Source organism: Apis florea, unplaced genomic scaffold (assembly GCF_048593485.1).
Source record: "Apis florea isolate Af1SG1 unplaced genomic scaffold, ASM4859348v1 contig_20_pilon, whole genome shotgun sequence".
NCBI classification, from domain to species: domain Eukaryota; kingdom Metazoa; phylum Arthropoda; class Insecta; order Hymenoptera; family Apidae; genus Apis; species Apis florea.
In genome coordinates this window covers 397470-423626 of record NW_028256527.1, presented here as the reverse complement: position 1 = coordinate 423626, position 26157 = coordinate 397470, and the positions used below count along the sequence as shown (strand labels likewise).

General features: G+C 25.2%; 1 protein-coding gene and 1 long non-coding RNA gene across 2 annotated transcripts in view; one reads left to right on the top strand and one right to left on the bottom strand.

Moving 5' to 3' along the window:
* Positions 1-10076: 10076 nt before the first annotated feature.
* Positions 10077-12240, bottom strand: LOC147658565 (uncharacterized). Its single transcript, XR_015294419.1, has 2 exons — positions 11853-12240; positions 10077-11469 (listed from the first exon to the last, which is right to left on the bottom strand). It is a non-coding gene; the product is annotated as an uncharacterized LOC147658565 (long non-coding RNA).
* Positions 12241-13621: 1381 nt separating this feature from the next.
* rsh (Rap GTPase activating protein radish) overlaps positions 13622-26157 on the top strand; it is a 175237-nt gene continuing 162701 nt past the window's right edge. Inside the window, exons 1-3 of the mRNA XM_086915236.1 lie at positions 13622-13744; positions 14313-14616; positions 14932-15023. The gene's annotated coding sequence lies outside the window, so the exon portion shown is untranslated. The remainder of the gene's footprint in view (positions 13745-14312; positions 14617-14931; positions 15024-26157) is intronic.

Below are 26157 nucleotides of genomic sequence, written 5' to 3'. Positions count from 1 at the left end.
AAATTTGTAATAATTTATTAAAGGATTAAAGAGTATGTATCAAGAGAACTATTCAATAATAAATGAAACTTGAATTTATATTTTAAAATAATTGATTTTAAGTTTTATATTCGTTAAACATTTTTTAATTTTCTCAAAAAAATTTTCTCATATTATGAAGTTTTAAATTTTTATATCTTAACATCTTACTTTATTTTATTATCTTCTCTTACACTGTAATCAATATTCTCTATTGAAAGAAATAAAACATCGTTTATCTTAAAATTTAAATATTTTAAATACATCTTTAAACAAAATTTTAATTACTGTTTTTTGTTGAAATAAAATTGTTTATTTCAAAATATTAAAATAAATCGAACAATGTGTAAAAAAGTAACCATTAACAATTTAGCAATTAACATATCAAGAATTAGTGTTTCAGATATAGAAAAATATTTGAAATTAATATTTTTCATTTAAATTTTTTTTCGTAAAATTTGAAAATAATTTCATTCATGTGTTTCACTCTATACATCTTCTTTCTTTATATATTTCGAAATAATACGTATATAGTTTCAGAAGGTTGATTCTCCTGATCGAGAATAGTCTGGTTTGTACGTTGGCATGCCGAGTTCTGAATACGTAACAGATATACACATATATACATATAAATGTAACAATGGAGCATGTATTAGAAATTCGATAGTGTGATACATTTATACGTAATTATGTAATTAATATTAGAAATATCAAATTGCAATGTATACAAATATCAATGTATACAAATATATGTAAACATACAAAATATATATTTACATCCATATTCTAATTATTATATCTTAATGCTAATTTTGAAAAAAACTTGAATATAAAACATTAACTAATGTTAATGTAAAAGTTAATTTGATTACATATATTATCGATTATCTGAAAGGAAGTCTTTTGCTCTGTGAATTCCGTGTATTGGAATATTGGGTGTTGGAAATAAATGATCTGTAACCGCAGTTGGGATAACTGCAATGGAGCGATAGGGGATGAAAGTTAATATGATTATTGATTTTTCACTGCGAAAAAAAATTGTTTCCTAAAATCGTTTTTAGATACAGTACACACAATTTATAATTTAAAATTATAATTTTAAAATTACTGATATCATTAGTTTTTAAAGTATTGTGCAATTATATTAAATTATTATATATAATTTAAATAATATTTTTACTATTATTATTTTAAAATTATTTTGAAGGATAAGAATTGGATCAGATAAGAAAAAAATGAAATATGAAAAATTATTTACAGTTGTTTAATAAAGTAAAGCGCAGTTTATAAAGTTATCGAAAAAAGTTCTCCCTTTTATAACTTTGTTCGAGAACTTTGAATCTTTGTCGAGATATATTGGTCGATTGATATGCATAAATTACAATAATTGGAAGTTAATTTTTCAAAAGTTACTAGATTCAATTTTAATAATGATTCGTCGAAACGAATAATAAATTAATGAAAGAATAATTTTATAAATATAGTTCTGTTTCTCGTGTTGTTTTTTCTTTCGGTATCGAATACGTAGTCTAAATTATGAAAAGCTGCAAAATCAGAAGATGCTGGAAATAACTGTAACGATTGAAATCTTCTATTGTGTGAGATCTTCTATTTTATAAATTTTTCAATTTTTTTTTAGAACATGAGATTTTTTTATCGTGCCTTCATTTACAATAATGATAAAAGTCAATGAAGAAAAAAGGAAATAGCTGTTCGTTAAAAAAATAAACGTTGTACGCAATTATTATATTGACGTGATGTGGAATATTTTCCACAGAATTGTTTTTTTAAATCGATATATCTCTTTATAAATTTGCGATTGCAAAACTAAGAGGAAAACCAAGACAATATTGCAACGTAAGCATTGCTTACTGGTTTCTGTAATTCTGATTAAATTATTATTCTTTTTTTTTTTTTTTTTTTTAGATTAGAGAGAAGTATCTAAATAACTAGTAAGAAAAATATAACGAAGGATAAACTAAAAATTGTTAAATTATGATGGATAAAATTAAATATTAAAAATAATATTACATGGAATAAATTTTTGTTGATGCAATTTATTATTTTTATTATTCCTTATTATTTTTTAAATTAAATATCTATTTGTAAATTTAGAAATACTTGTGTAAAATACGATTTTTACGAAAAAAAAAAAAAAAAAATATAGCCACGAATAGACTAAAGATTATCAATTAAAACTTATAATATTATAAATTAAATATTATAAAGTAAATATTATAAATTAAAAATAATGCGATATAAACTTTTAATTTCTTTTCGTCTATAATATTTATAATAATTTAGATATTTTTTTATATTTTGAAATTTTTATTTTAACATTTATTTAAAATTAATTATTAATTTTAAAAAAGAAAAGCATATTATATTATTATAAGAAAAGATGAAAATACAGTTTATCTAGTCATTTAGAATCTTTCTTATTTGTAATTTTCAATTTAGATAATTCAAGTGTATATAATCGAAAATGAAAAACTTTGGAGCATGCAAACGTTTACAATTCTACTGGACGAATGCTTCAGAGAATTCGGATAGTTCGTGCAGTTTCTTGCGAAATTTCCTAGATACTGCAAGATCTTGAGCATCCTGATTCAAATTCGATATTCCAAATATTCGCACGTGCTCGGTTCTCACGCCTACTATCGTATCGTATACAAGTATCTCTCTTCTCTTGTCAGAACTTGGGATTTATTTCGGTCGCCACTTTATCCAAACTTATGTCACAATCGCGCCTCGACGGATATTTCGGATAAAATCCAGGCGCCTGGGGAGAAATTAGAACTGCCGGATCAAAATTTAGCTGTTTGGCGACGATATTGGTCTCGCCTATTTGTGTGGAAAAATTTTGATATTAAATTTAGCAGATTGAAAAATTATATCCTATGTATTTAATTAATTAGTCTATGCATAAATACACAGATACAAAGTGTTGCAATATTTTCTTATTTGTTTATTATTCTATGAATATTATATATTTCTTTTACAAATTAAATTTCCACTTCATTGTTTGATAACGTAATTGGATTACTTTTTATTTTAATCATCATGGATATTATTATTTATTTATTTTTATATATTTTAATGAAAAAAACATAAAGAGTTGAAATATTTCATTTGAGAATATTGTAAGACATAAATATGGCGATAAATTTAACGAGAATATGCTAGTATTCTTGGATATTGCGAGTGAAAAAATATTTATATTTTACGACTTCCTGAGTGACCCTGGTTGAAGTAGGAATGATTAAAACCAGAAGATTCTTGTAGTGAACAAAATGTAAATGTATATTATTTGATTCGATTATAATTCGTAAATATTTATAACAAAGAAAAAAAATGTTGATATGAATTAAAGATTTTTATTACGTACTCTTTTTCCCTAACATGTATGCGCAAATGCATATTATATTGGGGAAAATTGTCTTGTTTGATTTGTTTATTTTTGTTGATTAAGCAAATATTGCGTTTTCCTTGATATTATTTTAGAATTGTTTTGTTCGGTTTATTTATTTTTGTTGATTAAGCAAATATTCTGTTTTCTTTGATATTATTTTATAATTATAAAAAAGTAATATGTTCGTAGTAGAAATAAAAGTTGGAATATTTAAAAATTAAAAAATGGTAATAATTATAGCTTAAATATTATCAATCTTAATTATATGATTATATAATAAATCCATACTATATATTAACAATTGCTATTTATTATCGATATTTTTTCGATATATGTATTCCTCATTGATTGACAATATTTTTTTTTTACTTAATATTATTATAATATTATTAAACATTGCTAAGATTATTTAAATACAAACGCAAAATGAGCAAGAAATTGCGAAAAAAAATTTGTAAAAAAATGATGATAATAAAGACTAGAGTAAATATTCATCACGTACGTATAAATTAAACGTATATTTTATTGCATACAAAATTACAATTATTCATAGATCAACAACTTTAATACTTCATCTTAGTTGATCAATGTTATATATTCTTTTACGTCACACTAATATCATTAAAAGGTGATAAAATATCCATTAATTGTATAAATTACCCTAATTAAACATATTAAAATTTATAGATGTAATTATTATAAAAAAAATTGCGATGATAATGACTTGAAAGTTCAAAGTTTGCAAGAAAAATAATAAAATGGAAACGATATGCATTTTCATAAGTAAAAAATATTTTCAAGAGAAAAAAAAAAGAGTAAGTAAAAAAAGAGACAATACAGAATTCATGGTATTATCAGAAAATGTAAAAACTCTTTAACGTGATAATATTTTGATATATACGATCATGATAATAAGAAAGTAGTTTTCCAATTATAGAATAATGGTCTGAATAATGGATTGGAAACAATCAGCCTTGATCTAATTTTTTACCAAGATAGTGCATATTAACTTGGTTAATTTTTAAGCATCTGGTGTTAAAAATAAGTCGGACGAATCTTTGCATAAATTATTTTATAAAAACGGAATTATTCTTGAAAAGGGAAACAAGTTTATATATTATTATTTTATAATTTGAAATTATATTTGTTACACAATTTTTTTCTAAAGAAATTATTGTTTGTATGATAATAAAACTTTTAATTTTAATTGAAATATAACTAATACTTTTGACAATGAATAATTTAATTATATTAAATTATATTGAATAATATTATGTATTTTGTAATGTCACAACGTTATACAATTACATAATTTATAATAATTCATTTGTAAGAAAATATAATTAAAAAATTTTCCATTAAAAATATTTTTATTAAAAAATGATTATAAAAATTGTTAAACGAATAGATAAAATTTAATAAAATGGTTATGTCACGGGAAAAGGAACACTTAAAAAAAAAAATAATAAAATCGTACAGATTCGTATGAATATTCATGATCAATGAAATACCATTTTTCTGCAGCCTTAAAAATGGCGAAATATTTAGAAATATAAGCATCTTGATGGGTGGTAGTACAAAAAATGTATTTAATTTCATTCGTAAAATAACATTTCATTCGTTTGTAACATAAAAACAAAATTGCTATAACTCGTGTCTAGGGTATCCACAAATATTTTCTCTCCTTGTAAAAGATGTTTCGCAGGACAGATTTTTGGCATCATTTAATTTCGTTATTTTTCAAGAATAATTGATGGCTAATATACACTTTCGGAGCATTAAGATTAAATTCTTGAATTTCTTAAAAAACCTTGTACCAATAATAAATCTGTACGCTATAGAATAAAATTTTTTTTAAAAAGGACGATATCTTTTCTGATACAAAATAAATATATATATTTTTAAGAGAAACGAGATATATTTTAATTTTATCATGGACAATATGATCCACGATGATTTTATTCTTTATAATTAATAATCGTACTCATGTAAAGAATATTATAATAGAATAATGATATTATAAAATTGATTTTTAATAAAATTTTTTTTAATATAAACTAATCTATCTAATTTCTGAATATAAAGTTTTCTTCAATAAAACAATACATCAGAGTAGCAGAAGAAATTAATTCATAGTTTCTTTATAAAAGATTATAAATGAATATAAAAGATTTTAAATGATATATTTAATGGTTTAAATAATATATTAAAATTATATTATAATGATAAATAATAAATAATACACAAAATTATTCTGAAATTTTTTTAAAAAGAAATTACGTATGAATGCTAGAAATGAACAAAGGAAAATCAGAAAACCAAAGCTTTTTTCATCGACAATCGTATATTCGTAACAAAATTAGCACAATTGCTAAAATTATATTGACTCACCTTTCACGTTTTTTTCTTTTCATGTAAAATGTATATCTTTTTTATTAAAAGATCAAAAGAAAGCAAAAAATAAATCAGATTCGCTGAATGAAAACTCGTCATCAAAACGATCGAAATTCAACTTATTATGACGATAATGATGTTTCTCGAGATAACGAGAGAAGTAGTTTGTTTTTCAATCGATTGGATTGACGTGCACAATTGGTAATTTGATTTCTTGAACTTTTGAGTCATTCTTTCTGGATCAATTCCAATATCGGGACTAAGAAATTTGCGTCATTTGATTTGCGTAATTAGCAAAAATTCTGAAACTTGATACCATTTACGTATAATCCGATGAAACAGAATAACTGTAAAAGTTTTTTTTTATTTTTAAAACTTATTTGATTGATAAATATTAGATCGTATTTTAATAATTATTTTCTGGGAACGAAAATTTTTTTACTAAATAATTAGAATGTATTATAATCAATTTTTATTAAATATCTAATTAGCTAAGAAGCTTTTTGATTTTTTTTTTAATTTTTTGTGATAAAAATAGAAAATGCAAGAAAAAAGAAATTTTTATTCGTTAAAATAACTATTATTGCTTGACTTAATTATAGATTTTTGTTGGATACTATAATTTTCTTCCTTAAACGTGACAAGTAACAAATTTACGAACGATTGTGATTCAAGTTTATTTTTATACGAAAAAATTTTCATCTTTTTTTACGTGGGTATACGTAGATACGTGGGTTTATATACTTTTTCTATAACTATTCATAAGGGAGGTAATATAAGCTGGAGTGTACTAATTACGCTTCCTGTCGCTTCTATTATTCTTTTCTATTCATTAATGACAGACGCGTAATAAACATGTATAGATATGAATTACTCTTGTATATTAATTAAAGTCAAAGGTCTATGTATACAACCTATGAGTTTTTTTTATATATCTTGACATTTAGAAAAAAGTTCTACAAAGTTTATTAAAGAATATTATCATCGTCTCGAGCTATTTTAGTCATTTTATGTATTTCATGATTGTTATTAATATACCATATCAGGATTTATTTTTTATATATGTATACATTTAGATAATTTATACATTTTATAAACTGTATATTATAGGAATCAAATTGACAAATTCTATTATCAAAATTAATCAGCTGATTTTTGAAAAATTTGACATTAAAGGTTTAATATATTTTGATAAAATTAAGAATTTTTCAAAAGGAGAGATCTACCAAATTATTGGGAATTGAAGAATTTAAAATTAATTCTTTAGGATCTGAATTTAAAATAAAATCAGAATACTGGATTCGTTATTATGTATGCTCAATATGATTTGATTAGTTATGAATAATTGAAGTAAATGATCTCTAGTCGATAGATTTTTTTATGAAAAAAAAAAAAAAAGATTTGATATTAAGGATCATTAGTGATGATACTTGACTGGATTTTATAATACATGATCTGTTAAAAACTTTAATCTTTCATGCTGAATGTTTCGTATAGAATTTTAATTATATAAGAAATAACAACTAGATAATAAATATATTATATTTTTCGATAAAATAACTCTTAAATTTTATTCTTGTAAATATTTTATTTACAAAAACATTTTAAAAAGTATCTTATCTTTCATTATTAATCGATGAAAAAATATTTTCTCTTTATTCGTAAATAAATTTTTAAAATCTTAATTTTTATCTTTTTTTTTTTTTTTTTTTAAAAAGAAGATGATCTTTATTTGAGAGAAAATGACGAAGATCAAGGATCAAGGAACGTATTATCGTATGCGTAGTTATAGAGTTATTAGATAGTGCTAGTTACAATGGTACGTAAACGAGATTATAACGAAATCTTATTGTCGCGCATATGTAAATTTACAAAGCATGCTTCGTGGAACAGGTATGTTGGGAAATTTCATTACGAACATTAAGCGTATTTTGTACTTCATTGCCTATCTAATCAGAAACATTGTAGCTTTAAATTTTGATACGTATTTATTGTCACGAATCTGTGGTTAACATTTGTTTACGAGTAAGATAAATTGTGTTGGAAAAATTATAAAAATTATGAAATTTTTACAATTTTTTGAAAGAAAAGAAAATGTTTAAAATTTATTACTAGCATTATATTTTGAATGTTTGGATAAATACAAAATATATAAATAAATAAGTGAAATGATATCACATATCTATAAGTAGATTAATGCGCATAAAAATGTTAAAAAGTCAAAGTAATTGAATTGCAAATAAATTCTAAATAGATTTGACAAAAAAGTTAAAATAAAAATTTTTCTAAATAGACGAATGCTTCTTTCTCGATTCCAATTTCTAATTTTTCGTATGACGTTAATCTTTTATATTGGCTCCTTTCGATCCGTCATGGTCGATTATTCGTGACAAAAGTAGCTTGACGTCAAAGTTCAAGATTGAGCAATAAGGATTGTGAAATTTCACGGAATTTTCTCCTAATTTATACAAGTACTTTAGTTTTATTTGTGTGAGTAATCTAATAGACGGGTATGTAAGTACATTATCATTCAAAATTTTAGATATATTTATTGACTTTGCATATTTTTTCTTAAAAAATTCCAAATTGTAATTTGAATTTAAAATCGTAAAATTATAAAAGAAAAATTTATAATTTATGATCTATATACTTTTATCGATTTACTAACAACATTAATCAATCACCATCATAAAATATCATAAAAATATGTTAAAATACCTTCTTCGACTTCTGTATCTGTGTATACATCAGCACTTGATGCGTTTGTACGATGTAAAATCCACTTGAGGAGTTTACAATACAGCTTGTGCACTCAACCTTGAGAAAATAATTATGAAAAAAAAACACCTCGAAATACTTATTATTATTACTTATTATTATTATATTTTACTTACTTCAATAAAATAATAATCCTTTCATATTATTCTTTTTTATTCTTTTTATTCTCTTTAATGAAAAAAGAAGCTTCTAAGAATTATAAAAATTGTAGCATGTATTATTACAATTTTTCTAACTTCCTAACATGAATTATAAAATTTAATTTAGAATTTCTTCTAATAATTAATTTTTTGTAGAATAGATTATAGATACTTATTTATAAGGAATTATGTGCATTAAAAAATGAATATGAAAAAAAAAAATTATATCTACTTAACAAAAATATTGTTATCAAGTTATGCCATTTTTCAATACTTATCTATTTTTCAAATCATTAAAAATAAATGAGATGATCAAATTATTTTCTTCATTCTGAATATCTCATTTTAAAAGTTAAACTCAGCCTATTTTTTCTTCAATTTATTGTACTTAATTTACTTATCCATATTATTATACCGCGTTAATTGTAAAGGAAGCTAAATAATTTCGCAAATCCTGATGCAACAACTCGTATTCCACAACTTTATATCTTTCAACTTTCAAAATTCTAACGTAAGCAAAGAAGGAAACTAATCGAGCATACCAAGAGAAATTCCAATGTGCATCGATTCCATGCTTCAACAATCGAGAATATTAATTCGATCGATCGGTCAGTTGACACGTCTGTGTAGGTTCATCCGTGTATAAGTGGAATGATTTATATCTGTATACATGTTTGTCCATATACATGGCCACGTGTAACGTGACAGGTTTGTTCTTGGACTATTACTATGCACCGATCGTTACGACGTATGACATTATAGTGGTATCACGTGAGAGCATTCGTGAAGAGATGCGATCTCGAGAACCTCGAGCATGCACCGGAGTTCGATCCACTCCGAGTTAAGGGGATTGTACGAGGGAAACCGAGACGAAACCTTTCTGTACTTCGAGTACGAAAAGGTTTCACCAAGCCTGACGGCGATTTATTCAATTCAGATTCCAGGGGCAACGTCTCTGAAAAGCTAATCGTTCAACGATTCGAATTAAAACCGTCATTTTTCTTCCCCATCATTCAACATTAAAATACAATTAATTCATTCAACATCGAAATTCTGCTTAGAAAAATGGCATGTTGTGATTTTTTTGATTTATTATCCATGGCTCGATTATCATGGATATTTTTTTTTTAATAATGTTGATTAATTAGTTTTTATCGAGTTATTATATTATATAATTTTTATATTATGATGATTAACTGTGATTGCTGTTTTAGTAGATTAATAACTTTTTTGTTGAAACGTAGAATGTATAATGAAGTATTCATAATAATATACATGGATAATTCAGTAGTTTTATATAAGTCGTAATATAATAATATAATAAATTTTTATAATTTTCAAGAAACGGAATAATTGAAGAGTTTTATTTTAAAATTTATGTATGTACATGTAGATAGCACATGTCAATTTAAAGGCATTCATTGTAAGTTTATTTTAAGACTGTACGTCTTACTTTGAAGGACGTCGAGGGAGGTTCAGATAAGATTGGGTTCTTCGACTTAAATACTTTTGTAATATTATTATTATTAATTAATATAATTGTCTTTTTTTTCCAGTAAAGCAAAAGATATGTATGTAAATGATAGTAGATAAGCTGGTTGCATGACAATATCTTCTTTAAAACTTGTTGATTTTAACAAGACTTTCGAGAGACACTAAAATGTTTGTGAAATATTATTAGATATATTTAAAATATTCATAAAGTATCTTTATGTTATCTGACGAAATTGTAGAGAAATTATGATTTTCTATAAATAGAAATTTATTTTAATAAAAAATATATATTCTATCATGGTTTATGATAATATCATGATAGATTGCTACATAAACTACAAAAGAAAAAGTTAGTGTTACACTTTATAATTTTTACAGAAAACAGTTTCAAAGTTAGACTTGTTATTCTCTTGTATATTTATGATGAAAATTATATTATGGATTATATGGAATCTATCAAGGTTTTCACTATTTTATTTTTGACACATTAAAAAAATTCCTTTTATTTATTACGTGACGTAAAAGATTGGAAATCAACAAAAAAGAATTATCTATTCTTCTTCCTATTCTTACTTCCAATCACATTTATATTTATGAAAATATAATTACGAAACATTGAAAAATCGAATTTTAAAATCTTAAAAAAACAAGAGTATGAAACTATTAAGGAAATAAAAACTATATTTTCAGATTGTATTGTTAAACATATTTCATTGGTCTTTGAATTTTTTACCTAGTCGACATTTAAAATTTAAATAATATAAAATAGTTTCTCGATTTAAGTTTGACATTTGTTTCACTTATGTAGGAGTAGCAAAGAATGTGGGTGGTGAACGAATAGGTCACGTTTGCTTGATAATTTTTAAAGCAATAAGTTATATCGTTAAGAAAAAAGCGTCAATGCATAATAATTTATGTTTTATATTGACTATGCAAATTGATGGATAATTTGGTTAATTCAAAGTAAGGAGATATTGCGTAAAAGATTCGATTCGTGTGTTGTATTCGTTTTAGGAAATCTGTATGAAAAATCTATATACTTGGTCTCGCTTAATGCACACTGATCATATAACATGCAATCTTCTACGTTTTTCCTTTGTCAAGTATAAAGTATTTGCGCAAATAGAGAGCAGATAAGGCAATTATATAATTTCCATGAATTTTCGAAAGTTTTAAAAATAATGTATTATTTTCAATATGTGTTTATCGTTTCTATTTTGCTTTTAAATATGCCTGAAAATATATAAACAGAATATTTTAACAAATAAAAAATATGAAAAAAATAATAGAATTTATTTTTTTATTAATACAATTTAATATAAAATTTAATTTTGAGTAAACTTAAATGAGACTTACAAGCTAGATAAAAAAAGAATTAAAAAATTTTTAATTTTTATAAAATAGAATTTATTTAATTTGAAATAAATTAAAACAAGCTTTAATTTATTAATTTTAAAGAAAATTAAAATCAATAAGTTTTGAATAATAGAATTACATTTAATTTTTAATTATTGAGAATAATATTATTTATATATTTTTTTTTTCCTTTTGAATATAAACATTAATTCTAAAAACTTACAAAGATATAAACAATTTTTATACAACGAAATACTAACCTATATTCTTGAATTATTGATTAAAAAACGAAGAAATATTTTAACTCGTTTCAAAGATAACCTGATTAATCTCGTAAAATAAATCGTTTATGAAATAATAGCAAATATCTATATTGCTAGTGAAAAAAGATTGACTGCAACAAAAGAAAACAATGCTCTTACGTACAAAGCTACTATTTTCAATGAGTCAGATCTCTGCAAAAGCTTTTCATGCCCTCCGTTGGTTCGCTTTATTGCCATGCAGTGTAAAGTATGATAGCTTTTGTAACACGAAATTTACAAGGGCAAGATATTTCTAAAGATGATATCCTATTGTATTCACGATACATGCGTGCAATAGTTACAACGATAAATAGCGAGATTCATTATTTTCATATCGTATCTATATAGCGGAACGATATGTTACTGCTACTGCCATCTGGCTTTCACAAAATTCGTTTTACATTACAATAATAATATTATAATTGCGAAATAATTTCTCGAATACTTATTATATTTATTTTTCTCTCATTGAGAAATTAAAATAATTATATTACTTACTTTAAGATTAATAATGATTTACATATATCCATCGAATAAATGGCTAATGATCGCACAATCATTAATTTATTTTTTAATTTTTTGTAGAGTGATTAATCACGGATAGTTAAATCAAATACTTAACCGAAATTGAATATTTGTTTAATTGGAATAATGAATTCATAAGTAGATAATTGTTAATTATGAATTATGACGTATAAGAGCAAATGATTTATTTAAAAAAAACTTATCACTGTATGAAACTTTGAGTTGTATATTCTGAAATACCGATTGTGCAAAAAATTAAGGGTTTTGTTATGCCCTCTGTGTTTTAAAGCGATAAGTTTAGGAACTATATTCGATTTAACTACGTTGGTAAAGTTGATAAATGTAAAAAAAATCTCTTATATTTTCTTTTTATATTCTTTCTTATATTCTCACATAAATATATTAATTAACTTTTTAGAATTTTAATAGCATGATAATTTTACATATTGAATAATGTTATAGTTCGTATATATATATTCTGTAAAGGTTAATAGAAAATGAAATTTATGAAAACGTATATTATAAAGAAAATATAAATTTGAGATTTCTCAATAAAAATATTATATTTTATATTATAAAAATATTTTCTTTAATTATTTTCTTAAATTATAAATGTATATAATTATAAATATATATTCATCTTTTAAAATTATTAGTTTTACTTATTACGAAAATATTTCATGAAATAAATTAAAATAATTTTTTCAGAAAATTTCTCGTTCGTATCTATATATATACATCCCATTAGGTAAAAATGAAAACATTGAATATTTGTTATGATTATAAAATCGGAATGTTTTGTATTTTTTTAATTAAAAAAACTTTTACATTATATACATTTTAATTTTTCGCGCGGTTTGAATTAAAGAAAGTCGTATTATTTCAGCCAATAGGAAAGTTGCGTCATAAACTTGCGCGGTGAAACGTCATTCTCCCGCCGAAAATCGTGGGGACTGGACGTGTCGGCCGGCTTGAAGTGCGTGATTTATTTGCTCAATAATTCTATTAGTATTCTGTTATAGTTTATAAAGTGTTATTAATAGTGTTTAATCAATAAGTGTTCATTTAATCATTTATCATATCAAAACTAAATAATTTTTGTGAAATTTCTAGATGTTTTACAATGGTTGTCTGGTTGTTGCCGGTATTTCGTATTACATAATTGCTTTATTTTAATATAATTATGATTTTATACATTTATTTTATTGTTTTTTTTATTTATACAAGTTATTGTTTCATTATTGAAAGTGATCGAAGGAATAATGGATTACATACCCACATCATAAGAATTTACGCAGTTGACGAATTTTCTGCAAAAAAATCTGGTAATATTTTATTTCTTTTACAAAATGTAAATGTATATAGAATTTTTATTATTTTTTTTAATATATTTTTTTATTCATATATTCATTTTCATGAAAATAGTGAATTCATTATAATCGTTTAATTTTATTTCGTAATTTATTTCGTAAATTATTGAAATGACGCATATTCCTTTTCCAAATGAATCCTTCTATATAACTCTTATCTACTATTTATATATTTGTTTCTCTCTCTTGTGTATGTTATGTTTAGCATCAAAACATTCTTTAGGACGTTCCTTAGTCTTTCCAAGAAATTAGAAGTTCGTGTTCATACATGCTCGATATGTTGTCGAATTGACAAACACATCCCCTCTCCATTTTAAAATTCCATAGACGAATCGCGGTATAGGGCACCATTTTGTAAGTAATATATACGTATTGATGACAATGTGATGATTAGTTTTTTCTTGCTGCATTTTTCTTCTTTTTACTGCGTAGTTATTTCTTCCATAGCTATTATTTTATTTTTTTTTATAATATTCAATTAAATTTATAATGATTTAATTAAGTTTAATTTTCTTTATTATAGGTTATTAATTGTTGTGTTGAACAAGGCGGTAAAAACTTCATATTTGAAAGATTTGTGACCGCGCGCAATGCGGTCTTTCGAGTCAGTGTTTGTTGCGTAACATTTTCAATATTTTGTAGAGTATAATAGTTCTAATTTAATATAATTATAATAATTTGCGAGATTAGAGTCAGTGTCGATTATAAGTGAACGCGTTAATAATCTTTTATTTTTTCTTTTTTTCATTTTTTTCATTTTCGATATTAGACTCAGTGTGCATTAAGAGAATAAATCATTTATGACAAGAGGATCATCCAGCAAAGAGGTAACTTTAATATTTTTTATCCTATTTAAATTTATATTTTTTTTCCTTATCTAAGTTTATATTCAGAAGAATATTAAAATTATTAGAAATTTGAAATATTTACACTTTAAGTTTTTGTTTTAAGATTTTAATTATTATAATTTTGAGAAATTTAATCTTTAATATTATTATATTGCAAACATAATTTCAATATAATTATTTAAAATATAGTTTATAATAATTTCATTTATAATTATTTCAATTTTTTAATTTGCATTTTAAATTATATAAATATAACATTGTAAAATATAACATTGTATAATGTTATTGTTGCAGATGTTTTCTTCTTTTTACATCCTATTTGACGACAACCTTTTTGATGACTTCTCCTAGGTCATGATATTTATAATAGTTCATCGCATCTAATGGTGAGTTGCATGTATTTTTTTCCTCTGGTTATTCAATCATGTCGTAGGATGAAAGGTCCAAATCGACACGGATGACCAGTTGTATTATCTAGAATTTTCTATGAGCATAGTGACCACAAGTATTTATTATATTTGTGAGTAATAACTTTTTGTGTGCCTTATTTATTTAGTTAGGATAGGTCTTCTTGTACATCGTGTTTTTAAATTAATATATATGATTATTATTATTATTATTAATATATTATATATGTAATAATATAATATAATATAATAATATAATAATAATATAATTATATAATATATTATTATATGTATTATTATATGATTAATTCTATATTATAAATGTAAATTTATAATACTAATATGAAATTAATAATTATTATTAGCAATATTAATAACTAATTTAATTATTTATGACAATTTTTGCAATTATTTATAAAATTACAGTATATTTAACATAGATATTTATAAAAGATAAATATCAATGATATATTAATAAAATATGAATATAAATAATAAATATTGAAATAATTAATTATATATTTCATAATAACAAAATCAAATATTGTTTAAAATAGTACTTGATACAAATAATTATAAAATATATAGTTTCCATAGTTATTATAATAAATAATTACTTTCATTTTCTTTTTCATAGTGATATTTTGAACAATTTAATTAAATCTTATAAGTATATAAGTATAATATATTATATTTTAATTCTTCTGTATAAAAATTATTTAATTCTTTCCGTGTAAGAATGTAAATTTTATGTACAAGAAGACACTTCGCGACAGGTAGATTTTGGAATTAAAGCAACAAGTTTTTAATATTCCTATTTTTGAAATTGCGCTTTGATGAAGAAATCACCTGAGATTATTCCTATTATACTTTTATTAAATCTTAATCTCTTTTTCATAAATAAATTGTCAATTTTCTTTGTTCATTAGAATTTTAATATTTAAATTAATAGAGTCATAACAATTTGAATATATAAAATGAGAATATATAAAATAAAAAATCATTAGCCCGTTTAGATCCAAAGTAATTATACTCTTTTAGCTTAGGATTTTCAGATTTAATCCTTTCCATGTCCATTGTCAGGACCTCACTCACATGCCCAGGTGCTATTTGGGTGAGGGAGAGATGATGGGCATGATGATCTTAGTTCATAAACTAATTAAAATTTCTCAGCGACTGACAATGCGTTAGTGTATCGTGCGCGACATAATTTCCACATTGTGTGTGTGGATAGGCTGTGGAATTACGTCGTACTGCGAATTATAAATAGTAATTTTATAAATCTTATTATCAAATAATGATATTTTTTTAAATTTCGTATTATCTATTTTAGTATTTTCATTTCTTTAAGAGCTATACATATTTTTTTTCAATTATAATATTCGCAATTGAAATTATATACGAGTTTTTATCGCGTTTCACGCAATGGTCACTAGCCATTGTCAGTCGATTTCAGAAAAATGGTACGTAAAGTTAGAGTATGCGAGTAGTGTGCCAAGCTCGGGTGTCGGAGGCGTCCCGGGACGCTTTCCCTAGTGTAGGCTTTTGCGCCCGGGTGTTATGCGTGAGAATCGTGGAATGAATGTGTTGGTATGCCTGTTTTGCCATTTTTTAAATATAGAGCTAGGTAGGATAGGTAGTATACTTCTGGTATGTCTGTTAATTATAAGTAGGTAGGGCCGGGCAGATTGTCACAGTCTCTGATCGGGTAGGCGCGTTTTCGCGTGACAATCTGTTTCAGGGAATAAAATTTGAGAAATCGAGGGCGAAGCTGAGACGAATGGACGATTATGCCATTCGTCTCTGGCTTTGCTCATCGATTTTTCGAATTTCGCGGTCGCAGTCGTGATTTGTTTTCGAAACGAACGTTGCGCTCGAGATTCTGCACATGTACGGAGAATGATGATTGCGATCGTTGATCCTCCATGTGTTAGCTTTCGTGTTTTTTTTTTTTTCGTTTATTAGAGAATCTCGAGCCTAGATTTAAGTTTCAGCGGGCATTGCGCCCGAAGAAAGAAATGGCTATAAGCTGAAGAGGCCCGGCAAATTGCCAAAGAAGAGGGCAACTACTGATGGCTTTCCATCTTTTAGATGGAAAGTCATTCTTGTTATTACTTTGTCACTATGCTCATATTAGTAAAAGTAGTCATAATAGTAATGGTTTATTTGTTAACTTGTCGGTTCATCCAATCATCATGGGCAAATCGTGATTTTTTTTGTTAATGTTTCGAACAATTAATTATCGTTTGAAAGTAGTCGTAAACTAATAAAAATTTCGTGTTTTAAAGTAGAGTTGTAATAAAATAACATTCACTTCAGTATTGCGTTTTATAAAATATCGCGATTGCATTTAATAATCTTGATTTTTTTAGAGAATAATTTTAGAATTTGTCATATTTTCTTTTATTTAAACTTAGATTATAAAGATATTAATTTCTAATTTTTCTTTAAAATTTTTATTAAATTCATTTCGTGAATTAATTGCAATCCTTTATCGCGATTTTCTAATTTTCCAATTAGTGTTGCGTATTAATAAATAATCGTGTTTTTTTTTTTAATAATGTTACATCAATCGCGTATTTTTTAAATAGTGTTGCGTTTATAAATTGCCCAGAATTTTTCCACTGAGATTTACCAGATTTTGGATTTCCTAATGCAGCTGAAACAGCTGTATAAAGATGATTTTACATCTACAAATGGTTGGTATTGAATTTCTTTTATTATTAATATTTAAATATATATTTAAATTGATATTTATTAGCCTTCTGTGGATAATATATTGTCGATGATCATTTATTTCTTTTTTAAACATTTATAGATAACAGATTTACATATATAATTATAGAATAATTATATAATATTAGAATTGATATTAGAATGATTCTTCAATTTACAGTGTTCTATTCGTTTGCAATTTTATAGTTTCATTTATAATTTTGTATTTTTAATTTCGTAAATCTGAGCTGAATCGGTAATGTTGGAAATGATACTAAATGGTAAAGCTGTTTATACTTTAAAGCAACAATAGGATACAATATTATTTATTATAAATATAATAATTTTATTTAGATATAAAAAATAATTAAAATGCGATGTTTAACTATAAACAGATTTTACAATGAGCAGTATAAAAATTTGTTATCGACTCATATTGGATATTTCTCGGTTTCTCATTGGTTCTAAGGAAGAGCGGGAAAATTCGAATGGAATGATGATAATTGTTGAAGCGCGAATAACAAAAATATATACATTTTAAATATTCAAAATTATGAAAATAATTATTATAAAAATAATCCTAAGAGCAATGAGAAAGACAATAAGAAATATGTAAATAGGGAAAATATAATTTTTTAAAACAGTTGCTGTAAATAAGATAGCTTATTTAACATTATTATTTTAAATATTATATTCGCTTTTAACTATATAGAAAAATAGGAGATCGCATAATTTTTTATTTGAAAATTTATTCTCTTCTTCTTAAACTTCCTTTATCTTGCATCAATTTATCTCTTCAGTTACTCTATCATAAACATTTCAATCAAATAAAATTCATCCATCAATTCATTCCACTATACGTCACAATTACTACAAAATGAAGTACCATTTCCGATTTTTCTATAAAAGATCCATGAAATATCTTTATAAAAATATTTGTAGACAGTTGCATTGCGAAAAAAAAAAGAGAGAGAATAAAAACGTACATCAGGACAATATTTCCCCAATCCTAGTGTCTGTTCTCCCGGAAGGCATTCGTTTGTATTACACACATTGTAGTAGAGAACGTATTTCAGATGACTAGTTTCTTAGTACTTCCGTACTTAATTTCGAAGAAATATGTATCCATATATTTTAGAAATACCTGAGAATCTTAGAAGAAAAGAGACAAAAGAGACTTTACCAAATACTATCTTATAAATTAGAATACAGATTTTATTAAAATATATTCATATATTCGACCGATATGCAGAAATATATATTACGTAGACTATATGCACACAATACTATCTACATATTATTATATGTAAATGTACATTTAGGAAATATCAACATTACAATACATATAAAATTCTTTTCATAACATAAAATTTGTAACTTTTATTATATACTTTTAATATACTTTTAATATATATATATATACCTGTAAATTTTCATTATAGAAAATGTATTTATACATTATAAACTTGATAATTACATCTCATATCCGATAACATCATATCATATTTTCCTATATGTCATTCATATAAAATATGGAGATATTTTATTTGCATAAAAATCCATCTATTTATAATAAAACGTCAGAAACTCGTGATAAATCCTGTATAATTACCGTGTGTTGTTACCACATCTAGATCTCTATCGTGAACACGTAGAATCCTTCTACATATCTACCGTAGATAACCAGACTCGCTTGGTAGAGAGTAAGTGCAATGGCGGGAAAAATCGATATTATCCAGGTTAGCTCGACGAGCCCTTGCCGGAACGTTATATTTAGACCCTTCCCTCGAAATCAAGTAGCAAGGTAGAGTAGCAGACCTTGCTCGATTGCCCCTGGAAACCGATATTAACGCGGTTAACGATGACAGTGTGCGCACCAGGTATCTTTTGAAGAGAAAGGTGCACAATGCGAGATTCAATCCTGGTATGGATAGATTTCGAGATGTTATATCTCGATATCGCGTGTAACATGCTCATACGATTGTCCTACTGTATCTTAACGAAGCATTGTACGTTTTTCCACGTGGATAGTTCATTTTTTATATTTTTTTTAATTTTTCCTTCTCTCTCTCTCTCTCTTTTTTTTTTCAAGTTAGTCGATTTTCTCGTCGTTTTATTTGATTTCGCTTGACTCTGTGTCGTTCGAGTGATCCGTGTGTCCTTTTTTGATACCATATTGTTTCGGCACAAGCTTTTGTTCGATTGTTGTGTGGCTTTTAGTTGGGGAATAAATATAATGGTACTTTGAAAGTTTAATCAGAGATAAAGATATTATTTGATCGTTTCTAAATTTTAAATTGTTGCCTTCTGATCTTGGAAATGCTTTGTTCGATGGTATATCGTATTTTTTTGTTTCTATTATAATGGGGAATACGGTACAGATTTAGATTTCGTGTTTTCGAAATTTGGTTGGGAATGGAAGGATATTATTGAATATCATGTATTTCTAGAAATTTTTAGATTTTTCGTTGAAGGAGCATCGAATATTTTTAATTTTGAGAATTTTTAGAATTCCTTTTTGGAAGGGAAGGAAAGATATTACTAGATATTTTTCATCTTGGAAATTTTATAATTTTTTTCAGCAAGTACACAAGCTTTTGTTCGCTAACATATTGTTCCTTTTCTTTCTGTTTTGAGAGACAAAGTGTCATACTTGGTTTTAGGAATATAATTAGAAAATATCATTTGATATTTATAATTTTAATATTTTTAGATACATTTATTTTTTAATATGCATTTTGTTCTCTAATACATTCCTCTTGTTTTTGTTTTAATTGAAGGAAAACATAATACACGATTTAATATTTTTCTTTTTGAAAGTTTAGATAGAGAGACGTAATTCGATATCTTTTATTTTGGGAATTTTTAATTCTTCATTCAAAATTTTTTCATATGAATGTTTTCATACTAAATTTCTTTTATCTTCTTTTGTTGAAATGAAGAATAATAATACGAACTATTTTTTATCTTTTGAAATTTTGTTCCTGGATATTTTTATAAGTTGTTATTTGCACGTATAATATAGCCTTTCTTTTCATTTCCTGAAATCAATTAAAAAGATATTTCTTAGAATAAAAATATTAAAATAAATGAATAAACATTGCATGTGATTTTTAAATTTCGTTCAATCGTGTATAGGTTTTTAGCTGCGTTATTAAAAGCTTTTCAAATTTCGTGGAATTTCTTACACAGAAAAAAAAAAAAAGAAAAACGAGAATAAAATAAGAATTATGCAAATCCGTTGTATTACATATGCGCATTTAACACCGAATATAAGACAATTTCCAATTCTTAATTCAATCTTCAACAAAAATAAAACAGTTTCCAAATTCACAAACGAAGAAATGTAATTATTAATATTTAAAAGGATAAGTGAATTCAAAAATAAAGAATCTAGTTTAACTAACGTTTTGAAAAGGTGTCAATAATTTTTAAAATAATTCCAATGAGACGAATATCGAAGGAAAGAACTTTCAAAAAGAAAATTCATCCGAAGCGTTTCGTAAAAATTTAGCATTCAGCAGCGCTAATATTTCAAACGTATCAATTTTATCGAGAAGACAAACGTCACGTTCTAATTTTACCTTTTTTCCCCAGTAACATCCGTGACCGATATTAGAATCTGAAAGCATAAAAGTTCGCGCTGCTTTCAATGGTAGCTAAAGCAGATATTGCGGTGTTCGATTCTATATCCCATCTTCGTCTATTTTGTCGTATATCAAGATATGGTGAATATTTGCTTTCACGTGCACGTTTCGGTACAGGGGAAGAATCAAAATCGAATAAACACGCGATTTATGTCCCCATTATTACGGTTTCCTCGTTCTAATAAAAAGAGAAATATTTTTAGAGATACAAGGATGGTTTTATAAAAATTGTGGGAACAAATTTTATAAATGGAACTGCTTTTCTCTCTCTCTCTCTTTTTTTTTTTTTATGATATGTCATTACTTAATTTTCATTCTTTCGTTTCTGAGTTTTTATTCTCAGTTTACAATATTGTATAGATAATATTAATAGCGAAAAATTTCAATTTAAAATTTTAAAAAATCTCAGGAAAGATTATTTTTTATAATTTTTACAAAATTAAAATGCTATATGGTAAATATATTTAAAAAGAAAGGTCTAAGATTATGGACGTATGATATTCCATAAAGTGGGATAAAGAATATTTTGATATAGATTTTAAAATTAATAATATCGACGTAAAATATAATTTTATATCTTTTAAAAGATTGGTATTTAATTTATTAATTTACCACAACATCACGTTTATTATATTTGTTTATTGCATTTATTAAAATTGTATTTACGACGACGTAGCTGAATTACAACGATAAATGAGAAACGTATGTATGTATGTATGTTATACAATATGGAACAAGGCAGGAATATTTGATTCATGAGTCACACCTGTGAATGTTGTATTCAAATGCAAGCATCAAACATCTCTTGTGCAAGGGGAAATTAAATTTTTGTGCTTTTTATACGGTTTTTCTTTGTTAATATAGTTTTTCTCATAATGTGATATTTTTTTAATTTGCATTTAATTATTCTGTCAAGTAAAATTTATACAATAAATTTTCAACACGATAGATTTTTATTAAAAATTTTTCAAAATTAATATTCAATATGTAGTTAACATATATTATTTGTGTTACTAGAATATATATAAAATTATATTTTACTTTCGATAACATTGATTTTAGATTCTTTATAATTAGCAAATATTGTAGGTTATTTTTTGACACTATATGTAAAAATATGTGATAAAAAACTATCATAGAAATTGAAAACGATAGGGATGATTGTTAAAGAATAATTGAGAATATATAAATAATTCGGTAATAAGATTTTTAATCAATCCTTTATGCTTTCATGATGAAAGTATAAAAGAAAAGTGCAAATTATAAATTTCTTCAACATTAATCTTCATATGATCGTATTTTATAAATTCCTTCATTCTAATCTATTATAAAGAGCATGTATATCGAGCATTATGATGAATTGAAGAGAAACTGTGTAGGCAGAATATATACTTGGAAATAGGTCGAGAAGCTCATTAGAATTCTATAAAGAACCATTAAATTTTTCATCAAAAAGAACAGTAATTTTTTACTCATTGCGATACGCGTTTTCGAAACAACATGTTGAATGATTCTGTGGGTAATTTATCTCGAAAGTAATTTTTGATAAAAAAGTTTACTATTCAAATAAAACAATAATTTCAACTATTAAAATTTCAATTCTAAAAATCTTTTTTTCTTATTATTTAAAGAATTTCAATTTACATTGAGATTATTTTCCATTACAAGATTTCTAAAATATATTGCAATATGTTTCGATATTCATTGATATTTTATATATTAAAGCATTCGATTCAAAAATTGAAATTCTCTAAAAATTCGATTTTCCTCGAATTCCACTGTTTGATTCGCTTTCATCAGCTTAAAAGATTAAAACTCCCTTTTCTCCCTCGTTTCGCCCATTTGTATTTACGCACAGCTTTCGTTGTGATGATGAACTAGTCCCTGAAAATTTTACAGGGATTGTCACCATCATCCTCGTTGTCGCTATCAATGTTTACGTTCTACTTTAATTATGGAACGCGTGTGCGGTTCTATTAATAACGCAAAGGGTGCCAAAGAGTGCGGATCTCATATAATGGGATAATTTTTTTTTTCTTATTTTTCTCGTTTTCCTTTTTTATTATAACTGTTAAACATTTATTCCAAATTGTAAAAAATGATAGACTAATTTGAATAGAATATATCTTCTAATATTTGTAATTATGTTTCCCCTTGTTATGTTATTATACTTTTAAAATTGATAAAAATGAATTTTTTTCTTTATTCAGACGTACGTAACAATTAACAAATTCGATAGAAGCTATCCTTTTTTTTCCCCTCTCATTTTTCTCTCCCTCTTCGTGTCGTTTAAATATTAATTTTTACTTTAAAGGAAGATCATCCAAGACGATTGAACTGAACGATTGAATTTTTTGTTTAATATTGAAGCCTGTAATTAATTCCAGATATATGTATTTCATTAGATCGTAATGGAATGATTTATTACATTTTTATGTATTTACGAGTTTTCTCGTTTGTAGCGCATTGTCTGGCGAATGCCTGAAGCATTCGTAACAAATTTGCGTATTTGCAGCATTATCGAATCCCGTGGCTTTTTATCTTATTTTTTCGTGGTCTATGTAGTGGTCGACCATCGATTTACATTACACCGCGCATACGGGGTTAGTTGGGAAAAAGGATTATATTGGATATTACTTTTATATCTTTTAGCATTTTTTTATATTTCTTTAGGATGCTCTAGGGGCGTAGAGGGATTGTTTTTTTGTTGTTTTGAGGAAAAAAAAAATAATGAAAAACTTGCAGCAAATCGTTTGAACAAAATTGAACATTTCATAAGAACATTTGTATTTCACAAATTTATTTCGATATAGTATTTAAACAATAATTCAAAAAAAAAAAAAAAAGAACATTAATCGAACAAGTTCAGTAAAGTAAAAAAAGACGTGAAATTTTGCTAAAAAGAAATGAATTGAAATCAGCATACTAAATGGAAATTATTGATTTCACGTGTCAGTGTTCAATGAATTTATATTATTCATTTATTGTGTAATATTTGTTACTATGTTTACATGCATATATTCGTCATTGTATTTAAATTTCATAATGTGAATAATAGTCGCGTATGTATTTTATTTAATTTAATAATAAACGAATTTTGTATGGGTATATCGGCGGATTTAATTGGCTATTATCCAAGAGAAAAGAGAATTTACGATATATCGTGACATTATTATTGTAAATAAATATTATTAAACAAATATTGCGCACGTGCACAAACAGAAGACGTGTTTATTCTCTTGTAATTTAAAATTTAACTCATTTCAACCGCACAAGAAAAATCTCGAAACTCCATTAATCTCGTTCCATATATCATTCATTTATCGAGCCAACCAGCCAATAGAAACTTTCACTCCTAAGTGAGAAATGACCGTAATAAATCGTCAATCGATTCCAGCCGTGTGACATTACCCGACTCTTTGAGAAACTCGTCTATAAGGGTAGCTTCAACCTTTTAACTCGTTCAATTTAAACGAAATAATATCTTAAATCGTGCGAACTCACTAGTTATTTGATGTATCGAGACATCACGGTCGAACGAGTGTATATTTCTTTTTTTTTTTTTTTTTTTTTTAGCTTGTATCATTTTTTTGAGGATTACACGATATCAAACGAGAGACCGATTAAAATTTCTCAGACGGAATATGTTGAAAAGAGCATCTCCATAATATTATTAAAGGATTAGTTTAGAAGATAGATTTTTTTTGAATATCTATTTAAAAAATTCCACGCGTACATAATTACATCGATCGTTGAAGAAAAATGACCGAGGAAAATAGAATTTAGAAAAAATATTCATTTAAATATTTTACAAAAAATATATATCGAGTGAAAGGAATAATAAATTCAAATAAATTGTCGATAAATTACGATAAATTAATGGAAAAAAAATTTTGAGCATTTTTTTTTAGAATTCAATTAATATTTAGGAATTCTTTTAAAAAGAAATTCTTCAAACGGCGCAAATTGTTTTTCAGCTTTTCTCAGAACGTATTATCGTCATCTGACGTGTTCTGATCGTATTTTGTCGTATTTTCCATTATGAACACATTCGATCTGCACGAAAATGAGACCAACAAAAATGTTAGGGGAGAATCTTGAGGGAGGTGTGAAAAAAAAAAAGCGATCTTGCGGATAATTTTCTCGGCGTTGTATTACGGGGATAGGTCGAATTGACTTTATCCCTTCACGAGGCGTTTTAAGAGTCGTTCAATGTAGTCTCTTTCACGAAACGTTTACCTTATACGTAAGCAAACAATTCCGCAATGGACCGATATTGGAGCGCTTTAAAATCCTGGATACAGGGAGAGTCGAATCAAAATTGAAAGGGATAAGGGTAAGGGGATTTTTTTCTTTCCATTTTTCTTCAAATCCAATTTTCTTTCGTTCTCGATGAAGTATGAAATAGTGAATATCATTTGTATTTTAATGAATAAGAAAATAATTTTAATACTGTAATTTTTTTGTAATTTTTTTTTCTTGATTTTTAATTCTTGAAAATTAATAGATAGAAATATCTCTTTGTGAGTAATGTCAGGCTAAATAATTTCTTTGCGACAATTTCAATTATTCTATGATATTGAAAGCAACATGTTACGTGTACACATAGCAATGCATAGAGATTGATCGAAGTCTTGTTCGATTAATTGTTTCATTCCTCTCTCGTTTTATTTTTCAATTTGTTCTTTAGATATCTATAAATCGTCATATCATTCAAACAGTTTTATGCGGTGAAAATCTGATAAATTCCA